Source organism: Leopardus geoffroyi, chromosome X, assembly GCF_018350155.1.
Source record: "Leopardus geoffroyi isolate Oge1 chromosome X, O.geoffroyi_Oge1_pat1.0, whole genome shotgun sequence".
In the NCBI taxonomy this organism is placed as follows: domain Eukaryota; kingdom Metazoa; phylum Chordata; class Mammalia; order Carnivora; family Felidae; genus Leopardus; species Leopardus geoffroyi.
The window spans coordinates 95,815,815-95,830,930 of record NC_059343.1 but is presented as its reverse complement, the minus strand read 5'-3'; the positions used below and the strand labels follow the sequence as shown (position 1 = coordinate 95,830,930).

Below are 15,116 nucleotides of genomic sequence, written 5' to 3'. Positions count from 1 at the left end.
GGTCCTGGAAGCCTTCTTGGGCATGATGAAGCACAACCAAAGACCACCACTGGAGTCCCGCTGCCATTGGCAGCCATAGAGACTGGTTGAATGACATTCATCTGACCAGCTCAGAAATAGGATGTAGAACCTGGCTATCTGTGCCTGGGTGGGAGAGGGGAGCAGTGATGAGGCCCAGTGAGAGCGCAGAGTCCAGAAGAGAACTGCCTTCACTCGGACGACGGAGTCAGGGTTGAAGGAGACCTTCTCCAGAGCCTAAAATGCAACCAGCAGCTGCGGGGCCATTCCCTGGGGTCCCAAAGGACTCTGGCACAGGCCTGTCTCCAGGGCTCCTGAACCTACCTCACCAGCAGCAGACAGGAACAGAGCTGAGTGGAACAATGCAGATACCCTGGCCGTTCATTTGCATATTTCGGCTTTCTTGACCACTTTCCCCAAGAGGCCCTGAGGCTGACTTCTGCAATGAGAAGGAATGGCCCTGGCTTCCGTTCAAGCCTGGTGCTGCAGATCTCAGCCTCGTTCTTACCCCACAGCTGGGAATCAAGAGGTCTGAAGTCACTGCCTAAAACTCAGAGCTTGGGAGCTGAGGGAACCCAACCCTTCTCTCCCCAGATTGGTCACAGATCAAGGTTATCTCCCAAGGACAGTATCAAGGCACATACTCCCAGGCACACAGCCTTTTCTTCCAGACCCTGACTATCCCACTTCTGGAAGTACCCCTGGAGTGGCTCATGCCCTTTGCCTAGCTCTTACCTGCAGGGTGTCAGTAGGGGAGCAGGTCTCCAGGCTCAGCTTCTCCCTCCTCACACACCCCTCTTGGGAAGCGCGCTGAAACCCACTCCCTTCCCCTTAATTTCATACTCATGAGTTGCCTGAAAGTTTGTCAGGCTGCCCTCTGTGGGCTCACCCTTTGTGGTCACCTGTCTTTGTCAAGCCCAAGGTCAAGGTCCTGACTTATGTCATCTGACTAGTCCCCAGTTTAAGATGGTCTAGGCGTACCCTCTGGCCAGGGCCAATGGCTGCACTCACAGAGATTTCCCAAGGAAGAGGACCCAGGTCATACACCCCTACACTGGGAGGGTGGCCAAGGAATTAGCATGTTTCTGGGCTGGAGTGTTCCCGACAAGTAGTAAGGAAAGCTGACCTGTATCCCTTCAGTCTGGAAGATGTTCATCTCCACATACTGGTCCCTGTCCCATCTTCTCCTGTCCTATCCCGAGTGGGTCATCACATCCTCTGTCATATGGGACATGTAGGGCTTTTTAGGGTAACCTGGGACCTGGCTTACAGGCTCTTTTAAGCAGGAGCCAAAGTACAAAACCGAGAACTCTAGCTCTAACCTGCAGTGCACCTGAATTGCTCTTCCTGGTCTGGGTCTAATACCAAATAATCTGGAAGTTCTCCATCCTGCCTGCAGAATGCTGCCCCTGAGAGGGTGGCCACCACCTCCTCTTTTCCCCTGTTTCTGTGGTGGCAAGGCTTGGAGCCTCTGGTTCTGGGTTCCTGGTGGCCCTGAGGCCCCAGGGACCCCACTGACCAAACTTGCCTCTGCACCGAGGGTAAGGATCCACAGGCCAGCTGCCCTGGAGTTGGAGCTTCAGCTCCTTGTTTTGTAACATGGAGGCTGCCGAGGCCACGCCCCCCCAGCCTGGGGAGGCCTGAGTCCTGGCAGCCCAGCGCTGCTGGTTGGCAGAGCCCTGCTCCATCCACCCTGTGTTGCTTCCCCACCAATTCTGGAGGTGCGCGCCATCGCTTTGTTCTGCCTATAATCTTGCGGGTGTCCCCAAACCCACCCTTCCTCCCCTCACAGGCCTTCCTCAGAACACAGACGGGCGCTGCAGGCTTTGCTCAAAGAGGTTCCTTTTGACGGCACTGTTTCTTGCTCCAGAAATGCCAACCATGCTTTTGGGGCCTTTGTGGATGAAAAAAGGCTAACGAAGGCCTAAGAGCCTTCTGATCCCCCGAGTGGGGTTGACTATACTGAGGTGTTGGTGGAGGTGGTATCTCTTCCTTTTGGGCTTCTTGTTGGCAGTAGGAATATACTTACAATAACATCCAGAGGAATATGTGCATGTGTAGATCCAATTCCACATCTCTCTAGGAGTTTTAAGTGCACATTTCCTGGGCATGGGGATCCTGTTTTTTTCGGTATACTTGTGGATGGACGTCCAAATAGGTCTATTTGGGCAGAATCCTTGTTTTCAGATACTGATTCATAGCAATAGGTGGCACGAGTTCTTGATGTCCCTTTTCTACCTGAGGTACTGCTTGTCTTCTGTGCTCCTCCAGCTTAAGGGCTCAGAGCAGGCCATGATGGCAGCAGGAGGAAATGACAGGATCCAGGTCTGGTTAAAAGAAGGGAAGTGGGGGGTGGCACCTGGGTGGCTCAGTCAGTTAAGTGTCTGAGTTCGGCTCAGGTCACTGAACTCATGGTTCGTTGGTTCAAGCTCCAGAACGGGCTCTGTGCTGACAGCTCAGAGCCTGGAGCCTCCTTTGGATTCTGTGTCTCCCTCTCTGCCCATTCCCTGCACGCACGCTTTCATATGCTCACTCGCTCTCTTTCTCTCAAAAATAAAAAAATTAAAAGAAGAGAGGAGGATTGCCCAGGCTCACCTCCAGGAGCCTCAGGCAGTCACCCTGCCATTGTGTGTCCCGGGATGATTGTGGGTGGGTGCTCGGTGTTAGGATCCACGGGACAGGTGGAGAGCCCAGTGGCTCCAACACATAGTCAGATGACCTGGGTGAAGGCCATTGTTCAGTAGCCCCTTCTGGGAAGCCATCCGTCGGAGTGTGTCTGTATTCCACTTGCAAAATCTATATTCATTCACCATTCATTCGCTTGTAAATACATACACACAGAAGCGTGTATGTGTGTGTTAGATGTACAGTTGACCCTTGAAGAACATGGGTTTGAACCACATTGATCTGAATTGATAAGGCACTTAAATATGCACATATTTTTAAATAAATGGAATACAGTGCTGTAAATGTATTTTCCTTATGCTTTTCTTAAAACATTTTCCTCTAGCTTTCTTATAAGAATGTAGAAGTGACACAGATAACTACAAAATACGTGTTGTTTACATAATCGGAAAGGCTTCTGGTCAGCAGTTGTTACTAGTAGTTAGGTTTCTGGGGGGAGTGAAAAGTTGCATGTGGATTTTCAACTGGGCAGGGGCGCTTGTCAGCTTCCAACCCGCACGTTATTCAGTGGTCAACTGGATTTAAAATTTCCCTTCTGTACTTTTCCTTGTAACTGCCTTGGAGATGCCAGTGGGGAAAGAAATTTCTCCAAATCAAAGCAAAAATCCTTACCCTTGTGTGATGGCTACTCCCAAATTATCTCTCTGACTTTCATCTTTCTCCCCACAGTGGGGACCTTATGTAATTTTTTCATGAATTGTTTGGGGGTTCAATGAAAGTGAAAGCCAACAGACACAGAGGGCATTCTCCATTTTCTCTGCTCTGACCCCGTGAGGCTCTGTAGTAATAACACTCTCTTGCGTTTGACTGCCTCACAGCCCATAAGTCCCCTGGCCTCCACACACCTGTACAAAATAAATGTCTTGTTACACTTGATCTTTTTTATATTTCTTTTGTAACAGTAGCCAGTGTCAGGTGCTGTGGGTTCTTCCTGGGTCCAGAGGCCTAGGTTATTTCAGTTGTCCTTTCTCTGTAGAACTAGGTTCTGTTTTCTTTCTTTCTTCTCTTCTCTCTTCAACCTGGGGCTTGGGCATCTGTAGTACGGTGTTAGTCTGCCCTCCCATCTGACCTGTGTGTGTCACCGTCCACTCCAGAACCTGGGGGCCATCACTGGAGAAGAGCTAGGTCCTGAGGCCCCATCCATAGTCTCTCTTGGTGGGGCGATTTGTCTTTCTCTTGACTCCACTGCCAGTGAGTGGGCTCTGCTGCAGCCCATAGTGTTTGGCTGCCAGGTGTCTCCCATTTAGGCTGCTCTCTCAGTGATCAGGGAAGGTTCTGGAAGCGTGTGCTCTGCTGGGCGCTGGCTGTGTGTCTCTTCCTTACCGTGATTGTGTTTCTGGATGTTTGAGACAAATGTGGAGTGCTAAAGAAATAGCCATGGATACCTTCAGGTCTGCTGCTAGGGTACCTAGGTGGGGAGTCCTTGCTTTTTTGTCATGAAGGTAGGCCAAGAGGATGCTAGAGAGAGGAGGCCATGCAGAATGGGGCGCCAGACTTTGAGGCTTATATTCCCTTTACCCCAAAGTGGCCAAGATGGCGAGCCACATTGTGTTAGCCAGGCTATACACGTTGCCTTTTTTTTTTTTTTTTTTTTTTTTTTTTTTTCTGTTAGCAAAGGGTGGAGGGAGGAGGCTTGGGTTGGAGGGGCAGGTTCGCTTTTCTGGTACAATACCGCCATCAGGAGGAAATGCCTTGTAAATCTCGCAAACTCTGTACCGTCACTTCCTGGGGAAGAGTGACAAAGGAGTGAAGTGTGGGAGAAGGACAGTGACCCCAGGAGGTGAAGAGGTCCACTAGGCACGGGGGTGAGCGCGGTGCAAAGCTGAGTCAGGCCGTGGAAGCATCAGAGACAGGGACAGGATCTTGGTCTCAGAGCCTGGAGGTCTAACACAGGGAGCCAAGGTCTGGGACCCTGGTGGCTGCCATGTCTGGACGGGACTAGAAGCATTGGCTCCAAAGGAGCCCAGGCCAGGGGGCTCTGGTCATTTGGCCACGTGCCCCTTCCCTTAGGAGAGAGAGCACATTTGGACTGGGTAGGCCCAGAGCCCTGGAAGCCTCTCTGGGCATGGTGAAGCCCAGCCAAAGACCACAGCCGGAGACCCGCTGCCATTAGTGGCCATGGAAAAGGGTGAATGATGTTTCCCTGACCAGCTCAGAAATGAAATGTAAAGCCCGGCTCCCAGTGCCAAGGGGCCCGAGGCCCAACAAGAACACACAAGCCGAGTCTAGAAGAGGAATGGCCCTCACCACAAAGGAATCCAGTTGAGGGATACTTTCTGAGCCTAAAATGGAATCACTTGGCTCTACTGCCTTCTCCTGGGGGCTCCATGCATTCTGCTGGGCCTGCCTCCACACGTGCAGAATTGAGCAGAGCAGTGCCCACGCCCTGGCCGTTCATTTGCATACTTCCGGCTTTCCCAAAAGCTTGAGATTCACTATAGCCAAGAGAAGGAATGGCCTGGATTCCATTCAAGGTGTCAGCCCCATGCTCCACAGGTGTCACCCCCATGGCTTCACAGGTGTCAGCCCCATGCTCCACCCCACAACCCCCCAGCCCCCCACCCCACCCCCCTGCAGCTGGAGAATCAACAAGAGGTGTGAAAACACTGCCTACAACTCAGGGCTGTTGGGCTGAGGGAACCCAACCCTTCTCTCCCCCAAGTTGATCACAGATCAAGCATATCAGCCAAGGACAGGACATACTCCCAGGCATACAGCCTTTTCTTCCAGACCCTGACTGTCCCTATAGCCCACTTCTGGAAGAACCTTTGGGGTGGTTCGTGCCCTTTGCCTGCCTCTTACCTGTTGGGTGTCAGCAGGGAGCAAGTCTCCAGGTTGAGCTTCTCCCTCTTCACACACCTCTTGCTTTCATCTTCCCTGTAAAGGTGCTGAAACCAGCTCCCTGCTCTGTGTTTCATGCTTGTGAGTCACCTTGAATTTTGCCATGTAACTTTATGTGGGTTGAACCGTTTGTGCTCAACCTTTTCTCATCGCCTTGGGTCCAGGTCCTGACATATATGGTCTGATTTGTCCCTAATTTAAAGTGGCCTCTGTCTGCCCAGGCCGATGGCTGTACCACAGAACATATACCCCGTGTGGAAAATCCCAGGTGTCCCCACAAAGATGAGGAGCCATTTCATACACCCATACACTAGGAGGTTGCCGTGGCACAGGGCGTTCCTGGGCCACAAAGTTCCTGAGGCATGTGAGGAAAGTACACCTGGATTCTCTCACTCTGGGGGATGACGCCCACCTCAAGGTACTGATCCTGGTCATGTCTGTTTCTGTTCCCTCCCATCCTTAGTGGATATCCACACCCTCTGTCATATGGGACAAATTTGGGTTGTCTAGGATACTGTGAAGCCTGAGAGACAGATTTTGTTTTTGTGGGAACCAAAGGTAAACAATCCTAGCTCTAATTTGCGGTACACCACATTGCTCTTCCTTGTCTGGGTCTAGTATTACGTAATCAGGAGATTCTTTATTCTGTCTGCAAAACGCTGCCCTGACAAGATGGCTGTCCTCTCCTTTTTTTCTTCTTTGGCATCTTGGACTAGACACTCCAGTCCTGGGTTTCTTGTTGCCCTGAGACCCTAGAAGCCCCACTGGCCGAACTTGCTTTGGACTGAAGGTGCTGATCCACAGGCCAGATGACCTGGAGTAGGAGCTTTAGCTCCTTGGTTCTTAACATGGCGGCTGCCGAGGCCACCTGCCCCCACAGCCTGGCCAAGCTAGCATTCTTTCAGCTGGAGCTGGGCTCTATCCATCCTCTGTGGTTTCCTCACTGATAATGGAGGTTGCCAGGCTGCTGGGTCTTCTCCAGAATGTTTTGGGTGTTCCAATCCCACCCTTCCTCCCATCATAGGGCTTCCTCAGGGGATCCACAGATAGCATCTGCAGGCCTTGCTCAAAAAGCTTTCACTAGAGGTGCCTGGGTGGCTCAGTCGGTTAAGCGTCCGACTTCGGCTCAGGTCATGATGTCACAGTTTGTGGGTTCGAGCCCCGCATCGGGCTCTGTGCTGACAGCTCATTGCCTGGAGCCTGCTTTGGATTCTGTGTCTCCCTCTCTCTCTGTTCCTCGCCTGTTTGTGCTCTCTCTCTCTCTCAAAAACAAATAAATGTTACATTTTTGAAAAGCTTCCACTTGATGGCACTGTTGCTCCTGAAATGTCAACGCAGGTTTGCAAAGGGCAGCCTCTCAGCCTTTTGAGAATCACGAAAGGCCCAAGGAGGCTTAAAAAGTCATCCAGGCGCTTCAAGTGGGGTTGGCTCTGCTGGGCTGTCATGGTTCTTTCTTTTAGGTTTCTTGCTGGCAGTGGGAATATACATATAGACATCCAAGGAATACATGCATCTGTGGACCCATCACCACATCTCTGTTTGAAGTCTGCATTTCCTGGTAACAGGGACCCTGTTTTCTCTGCATTCTTGTGGATGGAAATCCATATGGGTCTTCGGGGGCAGAATCCTAGTTTTCCAAGGACATTGATTTGTAGCAGTAGGTATCACGATGACCTGGATGTCCCCCATTCTCCTTGAGGTATTGCCTCCCTCCTGTGCTCAGCCAGGTACTACATCTAGCATAAGAGCTCGGGAGCAGGCTCTAGAGGGAGTAGGCCACTGTGGTAGCAAGAAGAACTGATAGGGTCACGTTAAGTTTAGGAGACAGGGAAGCGGATTGCCCAGCTCACCTCCAGGAGTCTCAGGCAGTCACTCTGCCATTGTGCCCCATGATGCTTCTGGGTAGGTGGGGGGTGGTGAGTCCACGGGACAGTGGCCCGGTGTCTCCATCTATACAGTTACGACCTTGGTGAGGGTCATTTGTTCAGCAGCCTTTTCTGAGAGGCTCTTTTTTTTTTTTTTTTTTTTTTTTTTAAGTCTATTTATTGAGAGACAGTGAGTGGGGAAGGGGAAGAGAGAGGGGGGGGGGAGACAGAGAATCCCCAGCAAGTCCCACCCTGTCAGTGCGGAGCCAGACCCGGGGCTCAAACCCACAAAACTGCAACATCATGACCTGAGCTGAAACCAAGATTCAGACACTTAACTGACTGAGCCACTCAGGTGCTCCTGAATTTTTCACGTTAAAGAAATGAGTTGTATATATTGCAGTGAAAGCAGCACTCAGAGGGAATTATCATTATATAAACGTAGTTTTTTCAATTTTTAAAAAATGTTTATTTCTGAGAGAGGGAGAGCACGTACACAAGCAGGGGAGGGGCAGAGAGAGAGGGGAGACAGGATCCTAAGCAGGCTCCGGCTTCCTGCTGAAAGCAGAGAACCCTATGTGGGGCTCGAACTCAGGAGCCATGAGATCATGGTCCTAGCCAAAGTCGGATCCTTAACTGACTGAGCCACCCAGGCACCCCTAAACATGTAGTTTAAAAAAGAGGAAACCTTAAATCAACAACCTAACCTTTCACTTAGAAGTCAGAAAAAGATTAGCAAACTACTACAAAGCAAGCAGAAAGAAGAAAATAATTAAGGCAGGGATAAATGAAATGCAGAACAGAAGATAATGAAGAAAACTAAAAGTTCTGTATCTTTGGCTACACTGAATGGAGAAAATAGAAATAATTGAAGTTAAAAATGTGAGGACGGGGTGGACATTATGGCCTATGTTACAGAAATTAGGTGATTGGACTGTATTATGAACAACTGTACCCAACAATTAAACAGGTGAAATTACTAGAAATACACGTTACCAAATTGACTCAAGAGGATATAGATGATCTTAACAGACCTGTAGCTATTAAATATTTTGAATAAGTAGTCAAAATCTCCTGTCAAATACAATTCCAGGACAAGATGTCCTTACCAGTAAATTTTACCACTTAAAGACAATTAACACTAATCCTCAAATCTTCTAATAAATTTGGAATGCATCTGTATTAGGGTTCTCCGGAGAAATGGAGCCATATATAGAAGAGGAGAGGTTTATTTTATGAAATTGGCTTATGTGATAGTAGAGGTTGAGAAGTATGAAATCTGCATGGTAGGCTGGCATGCTTGAGATGCCTGAGAAAGTTCATGTTGCAGATGGAGTGTCACAGCAGTGTGGGGGTAGAATTCCCTCTTCCTTGCGGGACTTCCATCGTTTTTCTCGTATGGCTTTCAACTGATTGGATGAAACCCACCTGTATTGTAGATAGTAATCTGCTTTAATTACTGAAACGTCAGTCTCCTCTAAAAATACTTGCACTTCAACATTTACTTTTTTTTTTTTACTCTTTATTTATTTTTGAGAGAGAGACAGAGTGTGAGCAGGGGTGGAGCAGAGAGAGAGGGAGACACAGAATCCGAAGCAGGCTCCAGGCCCCGAGCTGTCAGCACAGAGCCCAGCCGATGCGGGGCTCAAACTCACGAATCGTGAGATCATGACCTGAGCCGAAGTTGGACGCTCAACTGACTGAGCCACCCAGGTGCCCCGCCCCGCACTTCAACATTTAGACTTAGATATTCAACAGATATCTAGGTGCCATGGCTTAGCCATGTTGACACATAAGATGAACTGTCATAACATCCTAGGTCATTGTTTGGGACCAGCATTACCCCAATACCAAAGCCAGGCAAAAATAACACAAGTAAAGTACAGACTAATATCTTGTATGACTGTCCACATAAAAATCCTCAAGAAAATACTGGCAGACAATCCAAGCGTATTTAAAGATTATACACCAGGATACTCCGGGAATGTAAGGAAATTAATGTAATGTACACATAAATAGAATGGAGGTGAAAAACCACATGGTCATCTCAAATGATGCAGAATAACCACTTGACAAAATACCCATTTATAACATTCAATAAAATAGGAACTTCCTCATGTGAAAAGCCCACAGCCAGTATCATACTTAGTAGTGAAAGACCGGAATCTTTCCCATGAGAAACAGAAGGTTGCCTGTTATTGCCACTTCAAGATTTTGCTAGAAGTTTTAGCTATAGCAAAATTAGGCCAGAAAATGAAATAAAAGCCACCCAAATCAGCAAGTCTTTCTGCACATGACATGATTTCCAATACGTGGAGTATCCCAAAGAATACACACGCACACATATGCAGGCACGCACACGGGTTGTTAAGTGGATTTGGCAAAGTGGCAGAAGACAAATATGCAACAGTGCAGAGCCCGCTTTGGATCCTCTGTCCCCCACGGCCGTCTCTGTCCCTCACCCCCCTCACACAGGCTCTTTCTCTCTCTCTCAAAATAAATAAAGATTATGAAATACACATGGAGTGCAGGTTTATACATTTATTTGTACTTCCATTCATAATTCAGAGCGGGTGGTGTGATTATGGATCACCGATCCCCCAACAAAGGCAACGGCGGTGGATACCATTTAGTAGAGGCGAAGGACTTGGAGGAGCAATTCCTGCAGTTAGAGGTGGTGCTGGTAGAGCTGGTGGTGGGGATGCCCCTCTTGCCTGTAGATGCAGTGGAGGTCCTGGGATTCACGAGCAACCTCCAAGTCCATGTTCCTACGATATAAATAAGCCACTCTTCCAATACTTGTCATAGAATATGCAGCCCAGAATGCATAGTAATAGACACTTAAGACTCACATAGATTATAAGACATATAGATTATATACCACTTATTAATTTATCAGCATTCAGTGATATAACACTACGTGCAAAGGACTTGTATAGGTATCTGATGAGCATTTTTTTTTTTTTATTTTTGAGAGAGCACAAGTGGGGGAGGGGCAGAGAGAGAATGAGACCCAGAATCCAAGCAGGCTCCAGTTTCCAGGCTGTCAGCACAGAGCCCGTCGCAGGGCTCGAACTCCCAAACCGTGAGATCATGACCTGAGTGAAAGTTGGACACTTAACCGACTGAACCACCCAGGTGCCCTGAATTTTTTTTAGTTTTTAAATATTTATTTGGGAGAGAGTGAGCAAGCACGAGTGGGGGAGGGGCAGAGCCTTTGGAGGACAGAGGATCCAAAGCAGGCTCCCCACCGACAGTAGAGAGCCAGACACAGGCTCGAACTCACAAACCATGAGATCGTGATCTGAGCCAAAGTCAGGCGCTTAACTGACTGAGCCACCCCGGGCGCCCCATGGTGATCATTCTAAACTACATAATGACTGCTTCTTTAGAGAGAGAAGGCGAGCAAGTAGGGGAAGGGCAGAGAGGTATAAAATCCCAAGCAGGCTCCGCAGTGTCAGTATAGAGCCTGACGTGGGGCTCGATCACACAACTGAGATCATGACCTGGGCTGAAATCAAGAGTCCAGACAATTAACCAACTGGGCCACCCAGGCACCGCCATAGTGACTACTGCTAATACTCTCATACTAGGAGAGTTGGCCTCCTCATCAAAGGCCTTGTGAAATAGTATTCCAAAATAATGAAAACCTAGATTTCGTGATAAACATATGCAAAGGAGAATTAGTCTATCTGGTATGGGCTGTTAGACTAGTTGGTTCAAATATGGACAATACAAGGCCATGGGTTGATCCCTAAGGGAGCACCAAGAGTCTGTCTTACAACATTGATGACTGAGCTATTTTCTAATACCAATAACTAATGATAAGTAACATCCATTTGCACAGGGACAATGCTTATCAAAATTTTTGCCTTACTTTTGATCCTCATTAGGACCCTGTAACGTAGAGGGGCACCTGGGTGGCTCAGTCAGTTAAGTGTCTGACTCTTGATTTCGGCTCAGGTCATGATCTCACAGTTTGTGGGATTGAGCCCTGCATCGGCGTCTGCGCCGACACCCTAGAATCTGCTCCAGTTTTCTCTCTCCCTCTCTCTCTGCTCCTCCCACCCATGCTCCCTCTCTCTCTCTCTCAAAGTAAATAAATAAACCTAAAAACACTTGAACTTAATGTAGATAGGATGAGTACTTTCATCTCACTATTTACAGAAGAGTTACCAAACTCCAAAAGTTTAAGTGACTGATCAAATGTCTTGGATTTAATCAGTTCTAAAGCTTAGACTTCCTAATAATGATTTTAAGTATAATGGGATCTTTCATCATACATAACTTTACATGACCACCTACAGATAGTAGTTTAGATTTAAAGAGGTATACAGAGCTTCTGGAATTACTAAAATTATTGGGGCTTTGCTTTTTCAAAGGAAATACCATGGACCCAATTTTTCAAATCATCATGAAACACCCCAAAGTAGGCTTCTTTGGAATAGGGACTATTTTAAGCTCAAGGCCATTGAGAACCAGCCAACATAGGAAATGCTTCTAAAACAGCACAAGCTTTCTTTTGTAAAGGAAATTTCCATCGGTAAAAAGTGTCTCTCTCTCTCCCTCACCAGAAAGAGGAGGGCTATTACGATCTATTTTTTCCCCAGCTTTATTGAGCTATAATTGACATATAACATGGGGGTACATTTAAGGTGTACCACGTGATTTGATATGTGTATATCTTTGGTATATGTATAGCTCATGAAATAATTACAATAAGGTTAGTTAACATATCCATCACCATTACACAGTAACCTTTTTGTGTGTGTGGTGTGAACTTTTAAGATCTCTCAGCAACTTTCAGGGGCGCCTGGGTGGCTCAGTCGGTTGAGTGTCTGACTTCAGCTCAGATCATGATCTCACGGTCCGTGGGTTCGAGCCCTGCGTCGCGCTCTGTGCTGACAGCTCGGAGCCTGGAGCCTGTTTTAGATTCTGTGTCTCCCTCTCTGCCCCTCCCCCACTTAGGCTTATCTGTGTCTCTCAAAAATGGATAAACATTAAAAAATAAATATCTCTCAGCAACTTTCATGTATACAGTACAGTATTGTTAATTATAGTCACCATGCAGTACATTAGATCCCCAGAACTTACTCATTTTATAACTGGAAGTTTGCACCCTTGGACCACCTTTACTCCCTTCCCCCGCCCCGCCCGTCACTAGTCTACTGTTCTTTGAATTAGTTTTTAGATTCCACATAAGTGAGATCATATTGTATTGCTCTTTCCCTGTTTGATTTTATTTCACTTGGCACAGTGCCCTCAAATTTCATCCATGTTGTTGTAAATGATCAGATTTTCTTCTTTTCTAGGACAGAATGATATTCCATTGTTTGTGTATCACATTTTCTTTATCCATTCCTCTACCATTGGACACCTAGGTTGTTTCCATGCTTTGGCTATTGTGAATAATGCTCCAATGAAGATGGGTGTGCAAATATCTCTTCAAGATAGTGACTTTATTTCCTTCGGATAAACACCCAGTAGGAGTGCTGAGTCCTGGGTGCCCCATCCAGGAACCCATTCCATTCTTAATTGGATTCATGAACTTACCCATTGAAATATTGGCAAGATGGTCCTTTGGGAAAACAGTATTTTTGGAAACCATCTCTAGAAATAGCCCCCCAGTGTTATAAAGAATGTCGGATTTGCCCCAAACATAACTCTGGAAGCCCCTTCATAGTTCAAAGGGACATTTTCCCTTACCCTCTGGGCCCTTTTGAGATATGGCAATTGGATTTCATCTAGCTGGTGCCATCGCAAAGGTAGTAATATGTTTTAGTAACGGTTTGTATGTATTCTCAGTGGATAGAAGCCTTTCCTTGACACAGAGCTACAGTTGAAGCAATAGGAAAAATCCTGTTGGAAAAGATTATTCCCAATTGGGGAAAATACCCTTGGAACTTCATAGTAACTGAGACACCCATTTCACTGGATAGATAGTATAGGCCATTTGCCACCTTTAGCCAATTATGCACCATTTCTACGGTGCCTATCCATCCTCCATCATGCAGCCTTTTATAGTGAACCAATGGCATTATAAAAACCTAACTAGCGAAACTTTGGGATTTTTCCGAAAACACTTGCCATGGCCAAAAGCCTTTCCCTTGGTACTACTGAATCTTTGTGTCTCCCACTGGGAGTAGATCTAACTCTCACCCTTTGAAAGAATATTGGAAGACTGATGAGATTAGATCAAGATGCATATGAACCAAACTTTTACTTAAAGGTAAGATGATGACTTCTAAGGGGTTGATATAGCCCCTTCAAAGAAGTGAGAAATTGGTAGAACAGTCTTTTCACAGTGCACTCCTAGGAGATAAAGACATCAAACATCATGACCTTCAGCCTGGACACATGGTTTATCGGAAAAAGCTCTCCATAAAGATTCCCTCCAGCCTTGCGAGAGGGGATCATACCAGGTACTATTGACCAATCATTGTGCTGCTAAATTAAAAGGCACAGGCTCACGGGTTCATGTTTTTCATTTTAAAGAGACTTCAACATCTGACTGGACCACCAAACCAACAGGAGACCTCAAACTAACCCTTTCTTGGAAAGTGAAGCAGATGACATCTTCAGAGACTCCTCTCACAAGACTCGGGAGCAGGCCAGTATTATGTTCACAAGATTCATCATACCAATCCTCATGAGGCTTCTTTCTCTTCCATTTCCACTTTTGATTGGGAAAACAATGCTATAATTCAAGTGTCACAATCCCTTGTTGCTTCTGGAAACCTTTCTGACTGTTGGATTTGTCACCACACTCCTACTAGGTCTTTTACTGATAATAATACCCCGTAATGTTAAGCTATATATAGTTTATACCTCCAAATATTTCCATTAGTTACAGCAAAACACATCCCTCCCATCACTTTCAACGTAAGGATGTTCTTGCCTTAAGAAAACCTTCCATGTTGGGGCGCCTGGGTGGTTCAGTCGGTTAAGCGTCCGACTTCCACTTAGTTTATGATCTTGTGGGTCATGGGTTCAAGCCCTGCATTGGGCTGTGTGCTGACAGCTCGGAGCCTGCTTCAGATTCTGTTTCCCTCTCTCTGCCCCTCCCCTGCTCACTCCCTGTCTCTCTCTCTCAAAAAATAATAAAAATAGAAAAAAGAAAACCTTCCATGTTTTATGCTGACCACCTACCTCCTGGGTCAATGGGTTAGCAAAAAATGGAAACCCACCCCTTCCCTTTATATGATTTCCTCTTTACAAATTGTGTATCTTCCACCTGTTCTAATAGAAATCTTTTCAACTGTCCCATCTCCATTATGCCAAGACTTTTGGATATTCCTACTTGAATGTACCAGCCCATTCTGCACCAAACCTTCTGATACAATCTTTCAACAACTCAGTGGTGCTCTTTTATGAGAAATAATGTTCATTTAACCAAACCACTATCCCTAGCTAGATGCTATCCCCCTTCTCCTTTACAAAAATAAGACCTGTGCATTCTGTGCACCTCCAGTTGTTTGGACAGCTGGAGAATTACTGGCCAAGGCTTTGCAGGTCACCTTATTTCCCCCCCTCACAGTTCTCAGATCACAACTGATCTCCTATCACAAGGGACTTCTCCATAATAGAGTATCTGATGAAGATCCTTCTGATTATGAAGATAATAGCTGTGGACGTACCCAGGAATGTGATCCCCTGCAGGCTTTTCTGTCAATTACCAGTGACCATCTCCTTCGAGGTTTCTTTTCC

The 15,116-nt window shown here is 46.8% G+C and overlaps 1 long non-coding RNA gene across 1 annotated transcript in view; it reads right to left on the bottom strand.

The window, feature by feature from the left end:
- Positions 1–9,935: 9,935 nt before the first annotated feature.
- Positions 9,936–15,116, bottom strand: part of LOC123595360 — a 57,693-nt gene continuing 52,512 nt past the window's right edge. Inside the window, exon 3 of the long non-coding RNA XR_006711142.1 lies at positions 9,936–10,177. This is a non-coding gene — a long non-coding RNA (uncharacterized LOC123595360). The remainder of the gene's footprint in view (positions 10,178–15,116) is intronic.